Source organism: Callorhinus ursinus, unplaced genomic scaffold, assembly GCF_003265705.2.
Source record: "Callorhinus ursinus isolate GAN/ISIS: 27379988/994484 unplaced genomic scaffold, GSC_fseal_2.0 scaffold4, whole genome shotgun sequence".
Lineage (NCBI taxonomy): Eukaryota > Metazoa > Chordata > Mammalia > Carnivora > Otariidae > Callorhinus > Callorhinus ursinus.
In genome coordinates this window covers 26509671-26531239 of record NW_027397066.1, presented here as the reverse complement: position 1 = coordinate 26531239, position 21569 = coordinate 26509671, and positions in this window count along the sequence as shown.

The following is a 21569-nucleotide window of genomic DNA, read 5'->3' as shown; positions in this document are numbered from 1 at the left end:
AAATAAACTCCAATATAATGAAGTTTCAAGGACTTTCCTTCCTGTATATTATTATCCCTGCCCCCCCTCCACCCCCGGCTTTGGTGAATTTACATAAGTACTTTAGGATCTTAGTTAACTTGTCTGTAGAATGGGGATATCTATAAGGAATAATCACTTTTAATGGAATAAGTATACAGTATGGCAAACTGCTTTCCAAAATACATCCTTTCCATTCCTAGTTAGAATATGTTTTTTGAAGAGGCTTAAATATGACATGCTTCTTTTGAATTTTGTACATGCTGTATCAAAGTGATACTCTTCCCCTTCTTTCTCATGCCTCATCTCTTATCAAATTACTACTTATCCTTCAAAACTCAGCCAGGTTGTCACTTCCTGAGAAAATTGTTGTCAAACCCCTAAGTTAGATCACATTCCACATTGTAAGTATTCATATCAGCATGCACCCTGTAGCATTTGTCAAAGTTGAAATGATTCATTTAGGCAATTAATTGTTTAATGTCTGTCTCCTATACTAAATTGTATACTAAGTTGTTTTTCTCCCCTCCCCAACCCACCTCCTGTAGGTGTCTTATTCCCAACATAGAGCACAGTGTCTGGTAATTGGTAGGCACTCAAAGCAAACAAACAAAAAAATCCATTTTTATATGAGTAATGTTTGAAGGGATGGTATCAGCCTTGTTATTAATTGATTTTCTTTCCTTCAACATTCTAAGAAAAGATCTAGGAAGACAAAGACAAAACAACATTCAAATCAAGTAATTTATTCTAATATTTTACAAGATATATATCAGGGTAAGATTCATGCTAGGAATTTCAGGATATTTTACAATTACAGAGCTTATTATTATATTAGGTTAATATGTCAGCAATCAATTCTTATGGTAATCTGTTACACTTAAAATAGATTTTATATAATTCAGCATTGATTTCTGTAATCTTAAAACACTCTAAATGGAAAGCTACATTCTTAAAATTACAAAAAGAAACTTTCTAAAAAAATGCCAACAAAACATATAGTAGCAAACCATTAAACTTATTTGTATATTATGTGAAATATTACAGCTACACAGAAATAAAAATATAACTACTGAGAACCAGGATACAAATTATTGTTGTTTGTCTAGAAAACCACTCAACTATGTGACTTCGGAGAGCTTCAGAGTTCCCACCTGTATAGTTTTACAAAACACATGGTTTATGGAAAAAATAAATAAAAAAAGCTCATGTGATAAGTGACATGTTTGAAATGCAAAACATAACACAAATATGTATGCTTACAAAATTATTACATACAAGGTGATTTTCTAATCTAAAGGAGTATTTGGAATTTATAGAATACACTTTTTTTGTTTTTTTATAAAATACACTTGTAATTCTGTACTAAATAATGTGTCTAATATTGCAATTAGGCAATTTTTGTTATCACTGAACTCACTTAATAACTCATGACATTTTTAACATTTGTCTTTTAAGACATTCTTCTTCTTTCTCTTTAAAGCACCAACTGGTCCTTTAGTAAATCAGGGGGCATGGTTTTCTGTCCCCAGAGATTACAACATGCTACAGAAAGTCTATCAAAATTCAGCTCAGGTATTTGCAATACAGTATATGCTTCTCATCTTTAGTCATGATGTCATGCTTCAGAGGACAGCATGATAAGAATGTTGTTATTCTATGACAGCCAACAATCCTGCCAAGAAAATCCTAGCCCTAGAAAAACATAAAAATCTTAAAGATGTGATCAATTTAAGCTTTCTTCATACCTACCTGAAACACAAAACATAAATGCTGAGGTTACTCAGCTGTGAAGTAACAGTGCTGTTGCAAAGTGATCACTGAGCTATCTTCTTGTTTCCCTGTGAAATGAATTTTGCCAAATCTAGAGGATTCGATAACAAAGCAAAGATATGGTATCTTGGACAAAGTGTTCACATGTGAAACCAACTATATTGATGTGGGTTTGATGGAAGCAACAATAACTATTTTGTATAAGCTTAACCTTAATAAAGCCATCATAAAAAGTGTTAATATAAAGTAAAAACTCCTATAATGCATTTTAAAATATTTGTGAATATGGAAACAGTTATGAATCATCTATAAAAATATTTTATAGAGATTAGACAATACTATAATTATCACACAAAGTCTTTCAAAAGTTTTCAGTGGATGCATTTAAATATTATGGATTTTACTCTATATAAATGAACATTTTCCTAGAATAATCTTTCTATATAGCATAATTCATAAAAACAACTGAGTTATTTAAAATCAAAGAGATTTAAGGGGGTGCCTGGGTGGCTCGGTTGTTAAGCGTCTTCCTTTGGCTCAGGTCATGGTCCCAGGGTCCTGGGATCGAGCCCTGCATCAAGCCCTGGATCGAGCCACGCATCGGGCTCCCTGCTCGCTCGGCGGGAAGCCTGCTTCTCTCTCACTCTCCCTGCTTGTGTTTCTCTCTTGCTGTGTCTCTGTCAAATAAACAAATAAAATCTTCAAAAGAAAAAGAGAGAGAGATTTAGATTCAGAATTTACCATAAAGAGTACTTAGTTAACCACCTTTTCTACAGATGATATACTGAGGAATAGAGCAGTTTGAGTTTCTACAAGGGGTCACTCTACTGGTTATTGATAGACCAATATCTAAAGGCCATTGTCCTGAAAACCGATACCCTCCACAAAGATGAATTTAATGAAAAAGTTATCTTGAAAACTTCCTAAACCTAAGGCAATAGATTTAATCTACATGATTATTTTAAATTTTGGAAAGAACAATCGGGTGCCTGGGTGGCTCAGTTGGTTGGGTGACTGCCTTCGGCTCAGGTCATGATCCTGGAGTCCCGGGATCGAGTCCCGCGTCGGGCTCCCTGCTCAGCAGCGAGTCTGCTTCTCCCTCTGACCCTCTTCCCTCTCGTGCTCGCTCTCTCTCTCATTCTCTCTCTCTCAAATAAATAAATAAAATCTTTAAAAAAAATTTGGAAAGAATAATTATTATTAGGAAGATATTTTATCACTATAAACTTATATTTAGTCATCTGTTAATGTATGGTAGTCATTCCTTTAGACTAGAATGGGGGAAATTTCTTCTTATGAAAGGTAAAGGAAATTTTCAACAGTAATCTGAAAGAATCTATTTAGGTATTTAGGTAAAGCAATTCCAGGGAGACACATGTTTCTATACAATGTACAATTCATGACATACATTTCATATACAGTTGTATATAACATATTCAATTCCATATTTTTGAATTAACTTACCATTCAGTTATAATCACATTGCATAAATACAAATAAGAATATGTTTATAGCAAAAGGAAAGGAAAAACATGAGACTCATGGGCTTACAATGCAGTTTTAACTTGTTAAACCAGTCAAGCTTACTATAAAATGTAAAGTCAAGCCTTAGAAAAGCTCTAGTAATAAAAATAGAAGTTACATTCTGAACATAAATTTAAAAGTACAGGTAATAATTAATATCACCATATCCTGAACTTCATTTGCTCATTTTTGACCCCAACCTGCCAAAATTTGTCCCTCTGGCTGATTTTTGTCAGGGATTGGGTGAAATAATAAAAAATGTATATTGGATGAAATAATAAAAAATGTATACTGAATACTAGTTATAGTTGTTATGTAGCTTTGCTGATCTTGAGCATTCACATGGAAAGGATCAGCTTTCCTGGCAGACTGACTGAATACAATGTGATTCTTTACTTTTTTATGAATTATTCATATTATTTTTAATTAAAGAATGAAATGAAGAAAATGCATATTTTCCAAGTGCATATAAGAATTAGGCAAGATAGAAGTAACATTAAATTACAGTTTTAATATTCAAGATGATTTTAATAGTTTAAAAAATTTTTCAACCATCGAAATGAAATTAACGTTTAAAATTTTATAATCATGATTTTGCTCAATTCCTAGTATAGTAATACTTAAATGTTGGCTTTTTTACAGTTCTATCTATTGGCCATTTAGTTGAAAATGAATGGAAATGTCCTGCTATCAAAATTTGCTAACTTCAGGGTGCCTGGTGGCTCAGTCGGTTAAGTGTCTGCTTTCAGCTCAGGTCAGGATACAGGGATTGAGCCCCACTGGGGCCCTGGGCTCAGCGAGGAGCCTGATTTTCTCACCCTCTGCCTGTCCCTCCCACTCGTGATCTTTCTCATGCACTCTCTCTCACAAATAAATAAAATCTTTTTTTAAAATTGCTAACTTTTTTATTTTTATTTTTATTTTATTTTTTTAAAGATTTTATTTATTTATTTAGAGAGAGTGCAAGTAGGGAGAGGGGCAGAGGAAGAGGGAGAGAAAGAATCTCAAGCTGACTCCCACCTGAGCTCAGAGCCTATCGCGGGACTTGATCTCATGACCTTGAGATCATTACCTGAGTCAAAATCAAGAGTTAGACACTTAACAGACTGAGCCATCCAGGTGCCCCAAAAGTTGCTAACTTCTTGAATGCTACATTATAAGAAACAGAATTTTTCTGGAATAATTTATTTCACCTTTGGAATATTAGGTTGAGTCTAGGATAGCAAATTTTAGGAATAAGCACTAACCATAAAACATTCAATGATGAATGAGAAATCCAATTGCTAACATTATGTTTCTTACTGTACATATAAGATGATAAAATTAAATATTTATGGTAATTCAGCTGTTTTGGAAATGTATTTTTCTATGTGACTTCAAAGAGCAAAATAAAAACTTTTTTAAGATAAAATGAATCATCTGACAGACAAGGATGTTTTGGTACATAATGCCACATGACTTTGTAACAACTTATGCTGTCCAACTTTAAATAAATGGCTCATTGTGATAATGGCATCCCACTTACAGATATCAGCATTAAGAGATTGAGTGACAGTGTGTTCAGTGATGATGGAGAAGGAATTCATACATTGTGTTAATGTGATTGTATGATCATGTGGAAATTTACTATAGAATTTCAGTATTGATATTTATTATATTTACTATAATGTTGATATAAGTTGTATATCAACAACATATATTATGTTAAACAGCAATTACAAAGACCATGGGGGGATATAGGGATTGGAGAAAGATATATTTATACAAATAACTATCTTTGAAAGTTATGACACATAATAATAAACACCTATGAATAAACTACACAGTTTATAGAATAGAACATTATCAATTGCTATAGATTAAATGTTTTTACCTCCAAAGTGCATATGTTGAAATTTAATCCCCAGTGTGATGGTATTTGGAGGTGGGGTATTTGGGACTTGATTAGACCATAAGGAAGGAATTCTTGTGAATGGGAAGAGTGCCCTTGTTATGAAAGAGATTCTAGAGAGTTCACGTGCCCCCTTTTGTCATGAGAGGTTATAGTCTGAAGACAGCAATACAGATGAAGCATACACTCCTTTTCCACTAGAAATAAACTTGATCTTAATTTTTGTACTTTCTTTTTTCTTCCATTTGCACTTTGTACCACTTTAGACTGATAGCATTAACTGGGCATCAATTCTAAACATCCACTGTTATGACTAGCTCCGTTTAAGTCCCAGGAAGATAATTTCCACATCTCTTAAGTCCTTGAGGGGAAAAAAAACAAGAACAAAAAAACCTGCTTTGAATGCCACGTGCTACCACTCAAATAGAATACAGACTTTACTTCCCAGGATGAGAAGACCTTGAATGATGGAAACACTTAGGTAAGAGAAACGCAATTTAATCATCAAACAGCATGAATAACATAGGTTCTCCTACAAGGAAGTGTCATTTTCCACAGTGCTTTTATTTTTTTTCTTCTCTTTGAGTCACTTGGTTCAGTAGTGTGTAGGCATTAGTGTTGTATTCACAACAGATGCACATTTTGCAGTAATAAACAATAAATGTCCATCTTTTTTGCAGATACAGAAAGACACACACACGAAGAAAGGGAAAAATGCAGATGTATCATGAATAACATTTGATACTGATTACTTACAGTACTGAAGGGATCTAAATATTGTTTTCAGAGATAGCATTTTGATGTAAATCAGCATCTCCTCCAGTATTTTCTCTAGCTCAATAGCTTTCTTTTGAGTTTCTGGAAATCAGAGTAACTATATCTCACACTTTCATTCTCCAGTTCTCATAATCCTTTCTTATTTTCCATCTTCTTATATCTCTAAGCTGAATTCTGCATAATTTCTTTAGTTATATTTTTCATTGTAGTAATTCTTCAGTTTTGCCTCATATGCTATGAAATATATGTATTAAGTTAATATCAGTTTTTATCAACTAATATCTGTTAATATATGTATTTTTCATTTCTATAAAAGCACTTATTGGTACTTTTATTTATTTTTAAGATTTTATTTATTTATTTGAGAGAGAGAATGAGAGAGAGCACGAGAGGGAAGAGGGTCAGAGGGAGAGGGTCAGAGGGAGAGGCAGACTCCCTCCCGAGCAGGGAGCCTGATGCGAGACTCGATCCCGGGACTTCAGGATCATGACCTGAGCCGAAGGCAGTCGCTTAACCAACTGAGCCACCCAGGCGCCCCTTGTTGGTACTTTTAAAATCTGATTTCTTCCTTTTGATGATGTTTTATTCCCTGCTTATTTTTATCCTTTTATATAAATATTATATAAATTATATATTATATAAATATTTATATATATAATTTATATATTATATAATATATATAAATATATATTATATAAATATATAAATATAAAAATATTATATGGGGATATTTTATATCTGTATATGACAAATCAAAGAATTATTTTTATTGAGGACTCTTATTTGTTGCTTGTTTGTTTCTTCTCTGGCTTTTACTCATAATGCACTCTTTCCTCATTTGTTGCTAATTTTTTTAAAGATAATTTTTTTCTTTGAATTTCATCTGTGGAACCCTGAAGATATACATGAGTAATGCCTTTTTTTTCCATTTTATTTTTATTGGGATATAATGAACATATAGTATTGTATAAGTTTTAAGGTGAATGCAGAATGATTTTATTTACATGCATTGTGAAATGATTACCAAAGTAAGTTTAGTTAACATCCAATGATCTCATATAGACACACACACAAAAAAGAAAAAAAATGTTTTTTTCCTCGTGATGAGAAATTTTAGGATCTACTCTCTTAGCAACTTTTAAATAAACCGTGTAAACTGTAGCCATCATGTTTTACATTACATCCCTAAATACTTATTTATCTTATAAGTGGAAGTTTGTACTTTGGAGTGCCTTCATTCAATTCCCCCTGCCCCTACACACTACCTCCCTCCTATGACCACAAATCTGATCTCTCTTTTTCTGAGTTTCTTGTTTTTTTTTTTATTCCACATATAAGTGAGATTATACATTATTAGTCTTTCTCTGACTTATTTTACATAATATAATGCCCTCAAGGTCCATCCATGGTGTCACAAATAGTAGGTAATGCTTTTCACTAAAGAAATTTTAGCTTGTTTCTATCAACCTTAAGGTAGAACTATCAATCTAGTACCACATTAAATTAATTTCTTAGTTTGCAATTCACACTTTTACAAATTTGGATAAATTTGAGTTCTACATCTATGTGATAGCAAGCTCACTCTTGGTTGTGATTTATCAGAAGAGACTTTTTTTTCCTTTCCTGCATCTTCAGTGTGTTAAGGTGGTTTCGTATTATTTTCTACAACGTGGCAGAATGTCATGAGATTTGCCATCTTGAAACGTATTAAAATTTGAAAATATTGATTATGAATAAATGCTTCATAATTCCCTATAAAAATAATCTGCATTTACAGTTTAACAACTTTAAACTACTGTGATACCAAGTAGATAGCATACTTCAGACAGAAAGTTACATTTTAATAGTGGTTGCTGCTATAAATAAGGAGTTACTTTCACCCTATATAACAAACACATTAATAGTAGTACAAAATCTGCTCTGAGGGTTTTCAATTTTTATGTTAATATATGAAAATTTACTGGCTCATCAAAAACACTCAAAGAGGGTTTTGAACAAATTAAAATTGGGGAAAGAATTTATTTTTCTATTACTATATATCATAGCCAAAAGTTAGTGTTTTCTATTTTTAATTATCCTTAAATTCTTATTAAATTATAAATTTCTTTCTCATTGGATATACACCCATACATTTTATTCAATGCTGCTGAGGGTATAAGGTACCTAAAAGAGCAATCCACCACTTGCAGTTTGTTAAAGGTGGTGGCAGAAGCAATACTAATATGTGTGTGTGTGTGTATAAATGCCACAATAGAAAAATATATGATGGTAAATAATACATAATGAGAGGGGTTTTGTTGTTGTTATTGTTCTTCTTTTTATTTAGTTGGAAGAGGATGGCATTTGGAATGACATTTAGAGGACAAACACGAATTTTGAAAGCGTTGAGAGATTTGACAGAGAAGAAAGAAGAGATGGAGGTGGAGAGGGCGTAGTTTTAGAGGGAAACAGAAAAGGTTTGCAACTTGATGAAAGAATGGTCTTTGTTGATAAATCCCAGTTCACTTATAACTTCAACTTGGTTTTTAATGTATATTTTACTTGTCTCTTTCTTGCTAACAATAAGGAGAGAAATAGGAGGAAAGAACATAATAGAATTTCTTAGAAAATAGAGCTAGAAACAAAAAGAAATTTTTTAAAAACCCAACATAGTGGGCGCCTGGGTGGCTCAGTTGGTTAAGCGACTGCCTTCGGCTCAGGTCATGATCCTGGAGTCGCGGGATGGAGTCCCACATCGGGCTCCCTGCTCGGCGGGGAGTCTGCTTCTCCCTCTGACCCTCTTCCCTCTTGTGTTCTCTATCTCTCATTCTCTCTCTCTAATAAATAAATAAAATCTTTAAAAAAAAAAAACCCAACATAGTTTACTAATGAATGCAAAATATTTGTAAAATAAGTTACTATATCAGAATAAATGATGATTAACTCTGGATTTATATAATCATGCACCTATTATTTTGATTAAAAATTGCAAATATGGATTTAGAGGTATGGGAGGTAATTATCTGAACCTTCCTTCTGGTTTTAGTGTTCCACAGAAATTATGAGTTTTGATTTTTTCCTTTCCATATGCAGAGAAGATATTATGGATTGCATATAGCTAATGACGGGTGTTTTCTATATACAGAACTCACTGCATTTACTCCTGTTGATTTGCGAACCCCTAGAATATTTCATTACAAATAGCTTATATTCAATTATTCTTCAGTTGCCTGAATTATCTTTCGATTTTTTTTTTCTGTATTGTAACTTATTGTCAGTGTATTCATTGAGGTTCTCTATGGCCATCTGTTCAATATCAGTAGTTCTGAACAAAGTTTTACATAAATTTCAATAAAGTAGACATTTCTTTAAAGATAAAGTTAATCATATTAATATAAAGAGACACTATCACTTTCTGATTACAGGGAATGACTTTTGGAGTTGAAGAAATTTGATTCTAACCCAGCCTTTATCACTAATAAGTTTGTGATCTTATTCTCCCCATACACTAAGCATTGGTTTCCTTTTTAATTAAAAGGTAATATAATGTTACTTCATGGAGAAGTTGTGAGGATTTTATGATTATTACTCTGAAAATACTTAGCATAGGGCTTCGCCAAGAAGGAGCTGCTCCCTATGTAACAATTTTAATTTTTTAGGTATTCTGTATTTGAAGTGCCTGTTTTTCTATGTATCCAAAGGAATGATGTTATCCAAATACCAAGGGACCCCTTTATAACTAGTATTATGATATAAAACCAGAGGGCAGCATTGCATTAAGGTAAAAAGAGAGTTTCTGCACTTGTGGCCGTATCATTAAATATGCTGATGTGAGTAACTGGGCGTTGGTTTTGAGGTTGTATAGTGGGATGATGGCAATCACTGAAGTACGTGCGAGGGATCAAAAACAAGTGACTGCAGAGTTGAGTCCTGTTGTCCCTGTGAATGCAGAAGACCTCAGGGCAAAAGGTAGCTGGCAACTTTTTTTTCCGTGTATAACAAGTTGTCTAGTCTCTTTCAGACTGGCAATATCAACTCCACATCTGGACGTTTCACATATAACCAGTGATGCATCCTCCCTCTTGAGGAGCTGCCATTCTCTCTGAGCCTCTTTCCACGTTTCCTGACTCAGTGCTTATTTGCCTTTTAGAAGGCATCTTTGAATTGGCTTTTGCAACGCAAAAGTGAAGCTTTGTGGGAGTCGTGCTGAGCCTTGCTTAGTGAGAAGCAGGAGGTTGGAAGGGTACTTTTTGTATCCTTAAGTAAATGGCATGGTCTTAAACAAAGCTACTAAACCTTGCTACTCTGAGTTGTTATTGCAAGGGACATAAAGAAGGACCTATCTATGCATCCCGTGGCTAGCACTCTAGCCTGCATAGACTCTTTGCTTTACAGGATTGAAGATGAATTCAAGTGGACCATGCCTAGTCCTGCTCATTCTTTTGTTAAGCAACAAGAGTCAGATGCCTGTGATGAATTATATCTAGCAGGTGGTAAAATAAACGTACAGTTATATGGTAACCATGTCTTTTTTTTTAACAAAAATAGTACTGTTTTTTTGCTGATTTACATTTGCATTCGAAAAAAGGTACTTTAGATCATTTTGGATCACAAATCATTAAACATCTCCTAAGCCATACTGAACTGTAACTTTGAGGTTGAGAGATCCCTAGAGAATCCCAGGTTCTTTTCAGGGGGCTTACTAGGCAGTTTTGACATTTTAGGCATGATCATTGTTTGTCGTAGGGAGTCTCTTGCACATTGTGCGATGTTTACCAGCATCCCTGACCTCTACTCACTAGATTCCAGGATTCATCCCAGCCTCCTGTCTGGGTTGTGACAACCAAAAATGTCTCTAGACATTGTCAAATAATTCTCTGATAGGGAACCACTATACTAAATCTTATCCATTTTGTTAACTCTTATTCTATCATGAATGTATAGTGGAGTTTTCCAGAGACTACCTAATTTGCAATCTCATAAGAGACTATTTATATCTGAAAATGTTTTAATGTTGCCTTCTTTTAAAAAAAATGTAGCAAAAATACATATATCATAACATTTATCATTTTAATCATTTTAAGTGTATAATTCAATAGCACTAATTACTTTTGCAATGTTGTACAAACATCACCACAATCTATTTCAATTTTTTATCACCTCAAATAGAACCTTTATAAAAATTAAGTGATAATTCCACATTCCTCCCTCTATTGACCTCTGGTGACCTGTAATCTACCTTCTGCCTCTATTCTAGATATTACGTGTCAGTGGAACCAGACAATGTGTCCTTTTTTTTTTTAAAGATTTTATTTATTTATTTGAGAGAGAGAGAATGAGAGATAGAGAGCACAAGAGGGAAGAGGGTCAGAGGGAGAAGCAGACTCCCTGCCGAGCAGGGAGCCCGATGTGGGACTCCATCCCGCGACTCCAGGATCATGACTTGAGCCAAAGGCAGTTGCTTAACCAACTGAGCCACCCAGGCACCCAGACTATGTGTCCTTTGAGTTTGCTTTATGTCAGCATAAAATTTTCAAGGCTTATCAGAACTTCTTTCCTTTTTATGGTGGAAAAACATTCCAAATTAACCACATATTGTGTATTCATTCATCTGTTAAAAGGCACTTAAGTTTCTACCTTTTGACTATCATGGATAATGTTGTAATGAACATTGGGTATGCACGTGTCTTCTGGAGCCTTGGTTTTCCATTCTTTTGAGCATATACCTAGGGGTAAGTATTGCTGTGCCCTATAGTAAAATAAGGTTTAACTTTTTGAGCTATTGTCATCTTGTTTTCTATTGTAACTACACCATCTGACTATCCCATGCACAAGCACCCCAGTTTCTCCCTATCCTCTCAAATACTTGTTTTCCATATTTTGGACTACCACCATCCTAGATGTGAAGTGGGATATCATTATGGTTTTGATTTTGTGTTTACCCAATTACTGATGTGGAACAGCTTTTCTTGGCAATTTGTATATCTTCTTAGGTAAAATTCCTATTCATATCCTTTGCCCAATTTTTAATGAGCTCCTCTTTTTGATGTTGAGTTTCAGGAACTTTGAAAATATATATATTCTAGATATTAAGCCTTTCTCAGATATACGATTTATAGATTTTTTTTTTTTTCCCCCTGCTGTAGGTTGTCTTTTTACATTCTGGAAATGTCCTCTGATGCATTTTTTTAAATGACGATTTCTTAATTTACCTATGTTTTCTGTTGTTTCTTGTGCTTTTGGAGTCATATTTAAAAATCCATTAAAAATCTAAAGTCATGAAGATTTACCTTTATGTTTTCTTCTAAAAGTTTTTTGGTTTTAACACATATTTAAGTGTTGAATCTTTTTGAGTTAGTTTTTGTATATGGAGTGAGGTAGGGTGTGAAAAATCAATGTATGTGAAATATCATCGTATCAGCACCTTTTGATGATAAATTCCCCACTTAATGGACTTCACACTCTTGTGAAAGATCAGTTGGCTAGAGAGGTATAGTTTATTTCTGGACTCTCAGTTCCATTCCAAGGATCTATGTATTATTTCTATGCCAATAGGACAGACACTATTGTTATTACTGTAGCATTGTAGTAACTTTGGAAATTCGATTGAGGGTATTCTAAATATATTCTTTTGCAATGTTGTTTCGGTAATTCAGGGCCCTATTCTCAGGTTTCTGAGAGAGTGAGTGTGTGTATGTGTGTCTAATCATGAAAGTGTATTGGAATTTATTAAATAACTTCTTTGCAATGACTGAAATGTTTCTTTCTTTTTTTTCCTTTTTTCCCCTACTTTTCCTTCCTCCCCCCCCACATGAATGTGTCATATTTGATTGATTTTCTTGGGCTAAACCAACTTTTCATTGCTGTGAAATGGTCATATGGTCACATGCCATTGGATTCAGCTTGCTAGTAATTTGTAAAGGATTTTTGCAACAACACTTATAAGGGATGCCGATCTGGAATTTTTTTCTTTGTGATTATTTATCTGGTATCAGAGTAATGCTGAACTCATAGAGTGAGTTAGGAAGTGATTTATTCTCTTCTATTTTTCACATAAATTTGAGAAGCATTGGTATTAATCTATTTTAATGTTTAGTAATCTTCACCAGCGACACCATCTGGATTTTTCTTTTGGGGGAAATTTTTGATTACTGATTTAATGTTACTACTTTTTATAGGTATATTGGAATTTCTATTTATTCTATTATTTCTATTTACTCTTAAGTCATATTAGGTAACTTGTATGTTACTAGAAATTGTCCATTTTATCTAGATGATCTAATATGTTGGAGTATAATCATTTATTTATTTTCTTATTGTCTTTTTTTTCTTTTCATAAGTTCAGTAGTAATATCCTCACCCTCACTTTTAGTTATTTGTGTCTTCCCTCTTTTTTCCTTTGTCATTCTAGCTAAATGTCTTTTTCAATTTCATTGATCTTGTTTTATGATCCTCCCTAATGTTTTTCTATTCTCTATTTTATTTGTTGACACTAGTATTTCCTCCCTTCTACTAATTTTGAGTTTCGTTTGCTGTTCTGTTTCTGGGTATTCAAGGTGTAAAATTAGGTTTTTGACTGAGATCTTTCCTCTTTTTTAATGTAGATATTTGCAGGTATAAATTTCCATCTGCTAACTGCCTTTGTGCATCTCATAACTACTGGTATGTTGTGTTACATTTTTATTTCTGTATAAGTATTTTCTAATTTCCATCGTGATTTCTTTTTTGATCTTTTGGTTATTCAGGAGTATACTATTTCCACACGTTTGTGAATTTTCCAGTTTCCTTTTGTTACTGACTTGTAGCTTCATTGCATTTACTGTCTCCAGACAAGACACTTTTTATAAATTCAAGCTTTTCCAAATTTACCGAAACTTGTTTGGGGCTGAATGTGATCTAGCTTGGAAAATGCTCCATGTGTTTTTCAATTTCTTTTTTTTTTATTTTTGCCTTTTGTTATAGCTAGCAATTTTTTCTTAATTGCCAGACATGATGTACCTGGTAAAGAGATGTGCTCTAAATACACCTTTAGTAATATGGTGAAGTGTGGGGCAAGGAGAATTGTTCTAAATGCTATGATCAGGTCTCAGTCTTTTTGTGAGCTTGTGCCTTGAACTATAAACTGAGCAAGTGTTTCTCAGATTTTTTTTTTCTCTCTCCTCTTGTGAGACATGATGGCTAGAAACTGCTGTTCAGTTAGTCTCTGATAATACTCTAGCAGTTTAGGCTCTGACTAACTAGTTTCCCCGGAGGAAAGACCTTGTCAAAAAGAACAGAGTGCTCTGAAATAGCCCCACATGGTTTCTTTCCCCTTCCCTGGCTGAAAGCAAAAAGGGATTTTTTTTTTTTTTCTTCCAGTATTTACTGTGGGAAACTGGTGAGGCTCCTGGAGGTAAGTCTCACCCTATTATGGAGACTCTCCTATGACTGGAGCCCCCTGAAGTTTTAACCCTCAGAGTTGTCCAACACTGAGCCTCCAGCAATTTTTCAATTACAGTTCAGGTTTTCCTACCCCAGTCTGGTTCCTGAGGTGGTTTCTGCTGAAGAGTCTCTGCTCCATAAACTGAGAGTCCCTGTAATCACCTGTCTGTCTCTCCAATACTGGGATAATAGGTTGCTCTGTATTTGCCCCTTTCTTATGGATCCAAGAAGAGCTGTTGGTGTTTCAGTCTGTTCAGCTTTGCCTGTCGTTAAGACAGAGTAGCAACTTCTAAACTCCTTATTTGTGTAACTGACTCTGCATGTTTTTGATATTTGTTTGGGAGACAAAAACTGAGAGCTATTTATGGAACCACTTTGCTCTTGCTTCATTTTTAAAACTACTTTTACAGGATATAGAATTCTATGTTGTTAGGTTCCCCCACACACACCATTTACCCAGTATTTAAATATATTTTTTTACATATTCTAGCTTCTTCAATTTCTTAATGATAATTCCATGCTTATTCTTATCATGATTCTCTTGTATGTAATACATACTCCCTACTCCCAGCCCCATTTGCTTTTAAATTTTGAGCATTATTTGTGGTTTTCATCAAGATGAGTGATCAGTCTGCATATGATTTTCTTTGTACTTACTGAGCAGGGTATTTGTGGGCAACCTCAGTCAAATGTGATCACACTGTTTTGGATTTTATTTTGATGTTGATTTTGTCCAATATTTCTCTCTCTTAATCTCTCTCCACCCCCGTCTCTGTCTTTGTCTGTCTGTCTGTCTCTCTCTCTATATATATACATATATAGTTCTATATTAATAATGTGTATTCTGTTTCATTTTGTCTTTTCTAGTCTTCAGGAGATCTCATTATACTCCAATTATTCCTCAGTTAGACCACTTCATAGTATCTCACAAATCGCTAAGACTTATTTACTTTTTTCAATTTTGCTTTCTCTCAATGTTTCAGTTGGATAATTATATTTTAAGTATGCTTATTCTTTCTCAGTTGTGTTCTGCCAATTGTATCCAATGCTTTTTTGAAAAATGTCAGATATTAAATTATTTAACTCTAAAATTTTCATTTAGTTCTTTTTCATAGTTAGTTTCCATACATTCTAAAATCTTCATCTCTTCAAACACTATTGTCAACTTTTTTCACTAGATTCATTAACTATGTGTTCTTTTAACTTTAAAGAATTTGTCTATGCATTATAATAGCTGTACTATTGTTGGTTCTGTTCAGACTGACTGATATTTCTTTATACTATGAATCATATTTTTCACATATGCCTTTTAAAAGTTTGGACTGTATTCTCAAGTGCTCCCTCCTCAGTGTAGTCTTCCCCAGTGATTATTACCTGACATTTGAAAGTAGGTTTCTTTATTTTATCTCTTAATCTAACAATGTTTGCTGCATGCCACAAGGATAATTTCTTATTTATTCACTGCGGAAACCATAGCAACTAGAACCATATTGGAAGCAAAGAAGGCACCAGTAAACCTTTGTTCAGTAAGTGAATCTATTTATTCATGAATAACATTTAATATAACTTGAAATTATTTCCAGTGAATACTTACCTCAGTAAGTGTTCATTTAGTGTCTTCAAATAAAGTCAAGGGCGCCTGGGTGGCTCAGTTGGTTAAGCAACTGCCTTCGGCTCAGGTCATGATCCTGGAGTCCTGGGATCGAGTCCCGCATCGGGCTCCCGGCCCAGCGGGGAGCCTGCTTCTCCCTCTGACCTTCTCCCCTCTCATGCTGTTTCTCTCTCTCTCTCAAATAAATAAATAAAGTTTTAAATAAAAAAAAAATAAAGTCAAAACTACAGAACTTTCCATAATAAAGCTCCTCCCATTCTCAGTGGGACAAGCTTCATTTTACCAAATTTAAGGAAGAATATTAGCATGAGTAGTTGTCAGCAACTTCTAAATGTTTTCTAAGCCAAATAACTGAGTAAGAGTCCTCAGAGAGCATTTTCAGTATCAAAATTACTTAAGGGAGTTAATGAATGACAAACGGATCATGAAAGATTCTCATGGGGAGCCATACTGCAGTAAGTCTTAGTCTTTGTACTTCAAGTTCCTTAGACACTGAAGAGTGTGAACATAAACTATGTAAGTGTTTGATAAACATGACTAATAATTATGAATTAAGTTTACATATGTACTATGTGTATATTAAGACAGTGTTTAACAAAAACATTTAAAATTAAGCTTATATTTAAGGAACTACTGTGAAAGAAAATACAGGTAGGAGTAACAGGAAATAGAAAAGTCTGAGAGAAGAAATTTCTCCTTTTAACAGTGAAGAACTAAAATGGTGGTTTTCTTAATTGAAAAAAAAATCATTTTAGCAACAAATAAAAAGTGGGAGTAGGTATATTTTTATATAATAATGAGAAAATTCATTTTAAACAAACAATACAATGATTCATTTGAAAATTATCTAAAATTATAGAGCCTTCTTAAAGAGGAATTTGCATTTTTTAATTGAGGGTTATTTACATCTAATTTATTACTAATGTATTTTACCCAGATTTGTAGTTCTATACATTTATTGTGCATTTTGGGTTTTGAATATCTTCTCACTAGACTCAGTCATCAAATTTTGACTTAGTTATTATATTATATTACCCAGCTTCAGTCCCACTGAATAATTTCCCTCAGTTGCTATAGTATGAGGATAACATTTCCTCTCTTTTCACAAATTCTTGTATTCCAGAGCACACTCTACCTATATATGCATATTTTTTAACAAAGTGTTTGCTAATGTATTTGAAATTTGAGTATATTTAATTGAAATGTGAAAGGATTTTAAAAATTTCTATTAAATATCCAGCTAAAGATGATATATCTTTTATTTGTTTCTAACTTCAAAGCAAATTTTTATAGAGGAATTTGTTATGTATTTTGGTATGCATTATTATTAATGCATATTATTTAATATTCTCTAGAAAGGTATCTGCTTGTAAGCAATGTATGAGAGTATCCTTTTCTAATTCCAAAATATGAATATCATCCTTCATTTTAATGCTTTTACACAAAAAAGCTCTTTTGATACATGTATCTCATTAATATGCCATTTATATATACCCAGCATTTATCAATGTATGATAGAAAATAATCATTCAAATAAAAAATGTTAAAATTGTAAAATATTAAGCTAATAAAGGGTAATAACTTAGCTTGTGAATGCATTATGGAAAATGTATATATTTTTTATGAAATAATCACACCAAAATGTCAGAATGTAAAATAAATCTATGATTGATTCTATTTTGTGTTTCTTTTTTTTTCCAGTAAATTCAATATAATCAGTTCACCATAATTCAGTACTCTTTATATTGTGGGTGGAGACTTATACTACTTTGTGAACTGTTGTTGCTGGTCCATGATAAGGTCAATACATAAACTGAAAGTAAATATTTTGAAAATTATATAGCCATATAATCTACATAACTTATGACACAGTAATTCCAGTTTATAGGCATATACTCCAGGGATGTATACAAGAAGTTTAATAGCAGCAATAACTGTTCTAACTTCAAACTAAAACCAGTTGAAGTGAGCAATTTCCAGAGAATAAATAAATAAATTTTGGTATATTCACATCATCATATTCTATCCCACAGTGAAAATTAATGAGGTAAAGCAATACAATTACTATGCATGAATTTCAGGAACATAACGGTGAATGAAAAAACAAGCAGATGAAAATATCAGCAGTATGATTTCATTCATATAAAGTTTGAAAACATAGAAAACTGAAGAATTCTTTAAGGATATGTATTTGTTAAAATTATCAAGAAAAGCATGGAAAGCTTAAATAAAAATTTCAAGATATTGGTTGCTTTTGGCATGAGAAAGGAACATGGAATTATAAGAGCTCTTTGTTTTGTAAATATCTTTTTTTCTCTATTAAGTGCTTTTATAGGTGATTTCCAATTTAAACAAAACATATTTTAAACAAAACTCAGTTAGTGAGTAGTGGTAATCTAGATCACTGCTCCCCAAAGTTTATTCAGCAAATATATGACCCAGTCATATTCTTAAAATTAGCTTGATTTTAATAGGTTCTGGATGGGATCTAATATTCTAAATTTCTAATGAATTTCGCCAGTGAAGTCCATGCTTTCAGTATGCAGTTAATACCTTGAGTGGCAAGACTCTAGATCTCATTGAAAAAGAGTGTGAGAGAGAAAGAGACAAAGAGACAGAGAGAGATTAAGAAATTTGCAAATACAAGAAATCAAGAAAGATACAAATATGGTTACAAATATGTAGCTTCAACTAAATATTAGATCATTATTTGTATCAAATTTGGTGCAGCACAATTATGGGGTTTTGAATTAGAACAAAATGGGTTCATATATTAATCCCAAATTTTTAGTTGTGAAAATGTTATAACATTACTTTAAACTACCTTGCTTCAACTGTATGATGGGGAAGATAACACCTACCTTTTAGAAGAGTTATGAAGGTTAAATGATAATTTTCCATAAAGCATTTAACATAATTCCTGTCACTTGGTATTACAGTTTGACAAATTACATTAATTATACTAAGTATTTGTAATGCTATGTTTATGTTTACTTTTAAAATTATTTTATACTTTATAAAATAATACTTTTCTTCATCTATTTTATATTTTATATTTATTTTATAAGAAAATAAGACAATTCGGTTATGTTGAACAAGCTTATTTTTCAGTCCTACATGTTAGAATTTCCCCAAGAGTTTTAAGAACTGATTATCAATTTCTATTTTGTCTGACAATAAAATCTCCATCAAATACTCAACAAAAGAAATAGAAAACTATGTTTATAATAATTATATAAATGAATTTCCTCAAACCTTCCCAAAGCTTCCAAGCGATATATGTAGAATACAGCCCATCCTCAATTACAACCTTGTGATATGCACAGATTTCAGTTACCATGATTTAGTTAAATAACACTGGTCCCGCAGTAACATAGTTCAAATTCCATTTACCATAGTATGTTGTCAGTAATTACACAAGGTACAAAGTTTGCTGTTCCAATCTATGAGTGAATCATTAACTACATAAATAATAGATATGCAGCATGATCAGGAACAAATCACTTCTTTCAAAGTCTGTCAAAGATTGCTCTGTGTATAAGCTGTTATTCAGTTCATGCACAAAGAAAATGTGAGGTTGTCCTGATTTCTTATCTCATAATGTAAATCCATCCTCATCATAGTAATAAATGGATAATTCAGGGGCGCCTAGGTGGCTCAGTCAGTTAAGCAGCAGAATGGTGATTTCCAGCTCAGGTCATGATCTCAGGGTCCTGGAATACAGCCCCATAAGTCTTGGTGCTCAGCATGGAGTCAGCTTGAGGATTCTCTCTCTCTCCTCCCTTTGCTCCTCCCCCTGGTTGCATTCTCTCTCTCAATTAAATAAAAAAATCTCAAAAAATAATTCAGGTGTTAAGTGACAAAGTGAAAGTACAGCAAAGAAATGAAAAGTAGTAACACTAGAAGAGAAATTAGAATTAAAACATAAATGGAGTTATAAGAGAATACCTGTCTTTGGAAATGCTGGTATCGCTGCTTTTCTAGAGACTCCAGAGGAACATAGCAAAAGTGAACTTACTAACATAAATGAGAAAAATGATTTAACAAAAAAAGATGAATTTGTTCTGGAGAAAGTAACACCAGAAAAACATTTCACTTTAAAGTAACCATTGGAGATATTTCACAACATTTAAAGTGCAAAGGATTAAATGTGGGTTCCAAACTTGGAAAGGAGTAAGACAATCTGTTAAGTCATTTAAAAGATGGACACTCCATATTAAAAGTTATATGATAAAAAGAAGGCCAGCATTGCTCAAACTATTCTAGATAAGAATTTTTTTAAAGAATAAAAATGCTTTAATGTTTTAAATAACAGTGCATTATATAAATATTAGCTCTATTTTTTTTAAAGATTTTATTTATTTATTTGAGAGAGAGACAGAGAGGGTATAAGCAGGGGGTAGGAGCAGAAGGAAAGGGAGAAGCAGACTCCCCTCAGAGTGGGGAACGTGACGCAGGGCAATATGAGTTCTATTTTTTCATTTCCCTTCACATTTATAGCAGATATTAAAAAGATATTTTGATATTTTGACAGTTTTTAATGGATTATGAAATAGTCAAAGTTTTCACACTGATTAATATCATTTTCCATAATTTTAGCTTTCAAAGTCATTTTTACAGTCCCACACTACTGTGCAAAACAACTACCTTGAAGATTATCCTTAGCACCAAATTTTTTGTTTCCACTTCTGTAAGCTTTATTATATATAAATATTTTATTTTATTTATTTATTTTTAAATATTTTATTTATTTATTTGAGAGAGAGAGAATGAGAGACAGAGAGCATGAGAGGGAAGAGGGTCAGAGGGAGAAGCAGACTCCCTGCTGAGCAGGGAGCCCGATGTGGGACTCAATCCCGGGACTCCAGGATCATGACCTGAGCCGAAGGCAGTCGCTTAACCAACTGAGCCACCTAGGTGCCCTATATATAAATATTTTAACTGGTTATGACATCACATACTCAGATATATTTTCAAACTTCAAGTAATGCAATGGTTATGTGTCTAAATTTCTGATTTTTTTTATATTTGCTCATGCTCATTTATTTTGTTCTAACCATTAATTCTACCATGGGGCTAATTCTAAGATAATTTATACTTTTTTCTAGTATAATTTGTATAGCATAAATAATGTCCACAGATGTTTAATTAGCTGCTGCAGAATTATATACTTATTAAAAAATATTAGGGATTTGCTTACAAATACCTTAGAACATACAAATAATAAGTTAAAGAGAACTTGAAATAACCTGAAAAATTTATAAAATCCAAACAAAAAATCAAAGCTGCAAAAAATGAACATATGTTTAAAGCATATTGAACTTCTCTAATTGTAAGCATTTGTTAATCTTAATTGTTTTAAAGGAAGATGCTGAATTATAAGAAATTTGCTTAGAAATTGTTGTATGGACATTTCAGAAAATAATAAAACATAACTTGATACTCCAAGTAATCAAATATGCATGATCTAAGAATAAGAATTGACCTAACATTCCATAATCTTTTAGCTGCCCTGTTGGGGACCACCAGTAAGTGTTTCATAGCAAAATAATAATAATAATAATAATAATAATA